At 45.4% G+C, this 3131-nt stretch overlaps 1 pseudogene; it reads left to right on the top strand.

The window, feature by feature from the left end:
• The window catches only part of LOC142047703 (olfactory receptor 6N1-like), a 7171-nt pseudogene extending 6841 nt beyond the window's left edge, over positions 1-330 (top strand).
• Positions 331-3131: the final 2801 nt, after the last annotated feature.

Below are 3131 nucleotides of genomic sequence, written 5' to 3' on the forward strand. Positions count from 1 at the left end.
CTGACATCCTACGTGTGTATCATCTCCACCATCCTGAGAATACCTTCCACCACTGGGAGGCAAAAGGCCTTTTCCACCTGCTCCTCCCACCTCATTGTGGTGACAATTTTCTATGGAACCCTAATGATTGTGTACCTGATACCGAAACGTGATACACTGGGAGACCTGAACAAAGTGCTCTCTCTTTGCCACAGAGTCTTGACTCCCCTGGTAAACCCCCTCATCTACAGCCTGAGAAACAGAGAAGTCAAGGAAGCCTTGTGCAAAGCAGTCAGTAAATGTGGCTTTCACAAAAATGTGCAGAGACTTCAAGATAATAACTTAGCCTGAGATTTTCAAAGCTGTCCGGGTGATTTAAGCTACGTATGCCTCTTTGTTCCTGAGCCTGTAGGGTGCGGTAAGACTTTGAGCCTAAACACCTGAATGAATTAGTCTACTCTCATACTGTTCCTCTTACTTCTCCCAAACATTTCATAGACCTGAGGCCATATCTACACTTTAAGTATGGGTTAACTCAAATTATGTCACCATAGAGTCACTATGGTTATGTACACGAGTGCAGCCAGGGCTGGACCCTCTCCGGGGGGAGGAGGGGAGCCACACCAGCTCACTACACATCGGTGGGTCCGGGAAAATACCCGACAGTCCTCGCAGCAATCGCCAGCCCTGTGGGGCAAGGGGTTCAGATCCTTTGGCAGGGCTGAGCCGTACTACCACTATGAGCCTAGCCCTAGGTCAGGGTGGGGCAACGAACACTGAGTCAGGAAGCTTAGGCCCTTGGGCAGGGCTCAGCAACAATAACAGTTAAGACCTTGGCCCTAGATCAGGGAGGGGCAGCAAACACTGAGTCAGGAAGCTCAGGCCCTTGGGCAGGGCTGAGCAACAATGATACACTTTGGCCTTCCTAGGCCAGGGAGAGGGGGAGTCTGCCACCCGGAATGGGTGGCAGGGGGGACGCAGGCCCTCCCACTCCACTGCGTTGCAGCCCGGGGCCCTAGCAGCGGCTAGCAATCTGCTGCTCAGTCAGTGGGGATCCTGGCTGCAACACACTGACATAGGCTCCGGCAAGGCTGCAGCCAGACTGGGGTCAGCTGCCCCTGGGTTACCTCCGTACTCCCCCTCGGGAGTTCGACATCCATCTGATGAAGTGGGTGTTCACCCATGAAAGCTCATGCTCCAAAACATCTGTTAGTCTATAAGGTGCCACAGGATTCTCTGCTGCTTTTGTCATGTTACTGAATGCAAGAAGGAAAACAAGAAAGGGAGGACAGCTACAATCTACCTACGTGGGGCCATACAAACTTGCTGCTGTAGAGGGCAAAAGAATTAAATTAGAGAACAAGTTAGGAAAATGTTTGGCAACATTGTACAGTATCTCTCAACTAAAAGTATTTAAAGAACCTCCAAAATCAGGTGAAGAAAACACATCATGGAGAACCATGGGAAAGGAAACTGCTGTGGATGACACTGTGAAAACCTCAGAGGTAGGAGAAATGGGAGGCAATGTATCTCACAAGCCTCATAACAGCCAAGTGGAGGTCACACACATGGAAGAGGAGGAGTGTGTAGTGTTAGGAGTTTCAAGGAAACATCCAGGTGATTTTGATGACATCGTTATGGAGAATGATGAAGACAGAGAATGGTTTCTCAAAGGTGTTGCTTACCACACGGTTCTTTTTAAAGAATTTGTTGCCACACTTCCATTTATCAAGCATTTCAATAGTTTCCATGTAGGAATGGAATGTTTGCAAAAATCATTTCTCTATCTCTTTTGTACACTACACCACACAAGAGCAGTGGGAGGCACACCAACCTCTACCTGGTGATAGATCCAGAGGGGTGAAAAGGTCTATTGCTGAAATCAGAATTGTAGCTGGCCTATTTACTCTTGAGATAACAGGGCAGGGGAAAGTTGAAAGGAGAAACTGGAGGCACACAAGGTGATATAACTTGCCAAAGATTACACAGCAAGTCAGTGGAAATTCTGGCTTTAATTTCCCTGTACTTTTCTTCAGACTCCCGAATTATAAAATTCCTGGATTTCCCTGGTAACTTCTCAAAAGGCCTGATGAGTATAATCTCTCTGATATATTCACCCACTATATTTCCTGCATCATCATCAGCTATTATCTGGCAGGTTCATCAACTGAAACTCTCATCTTTCCAAATGATCTTGTGCGTATTTCATTTTGTACTGAGTGAGAGAAGCCAGATGAAGGTAGGGAGTGTGATTGGGCTGGGCATGTGCAGAGTTTAGCAGACAGCTCTTCCAGCAAGAGAGAGATCTGTGCGATACTTGTTTACATCATATTCTGTCAGCTGCAGTATTCAGCATTAATTTCTTTTGTTCTTAATGAAAATAGCAGGGTAGGTTTGCTTATTGTGTTAGTTCAGGGGTTTTCAAACTATATGTTGCGGCTTGTAAGAGAAAGCTGCTAGCTGGTCACGAGACACTGTTTACCTGAGCGTCCACAGGTACAGCCCTTCCTAGCTCTCAGGAACTGCTAATGGTAGGAATTCATTATTTCTTTGCTACAGGTTGCAAATTGCTACAGATAGCAGTCGCACGTGTCTATAGCACAAGAAACTGCTATCTGTAGGAATTAGCTTCATCAGATTGCAGTGTTACAGGTAGCAGATCCCTACAGATTGCAGTTTCTTATACATGTCTCTCTGTGTTAAAATACTATCTGTAGGATTGTGCTACCTGCAGCAGCAACAAGTCCTACTTTTCTAAAAAAAGGCCATCTGATGTAGCTAATTCAAGCAGTCTCACATGTAAAACCAACCTGATAGCTTTCTTTAATAGGGTAAATGTGGAGCGGGGGAAGAGATTGAGATGGTCTATCTTGATTTTAGTAAGGCTTTTGATACTGTCTCCCATGACCTTCTCATAAAGAAACTATGGAAATGCAACCTAGATGGGGCTAAAATAAGGTAGTTGCAAAACTAGTTGGAAAACAGTTCCAACATTAGTTATCAGTGATTCACAGGCTGAAAGGGCTGAGTCAGACTGAAAGGACATAATGAGTGGGGTTCTTCAGGCATCAGTTCTGGATATGTTTCTATAGACAATCTTAATAAATGATTGAGATAATGGCATAGAGAGTACACTTATAAAGTTTGTGAAT

Source organism: Chelonoidis abingdonii, chromosome 13 (assembly GCF_003597395.2).
Source record: "Chelonoidis abingdonii isolate Lonesome George chromosome 13, CheloAbing_2.0, whole genome shotgun sequence".
Classification (NCBI taxonomy): Eukaryota; Metazoa; Chordata; order Testudines; family Testudinidae; genus Chelonoidis; species Chelonoidis abingdonii.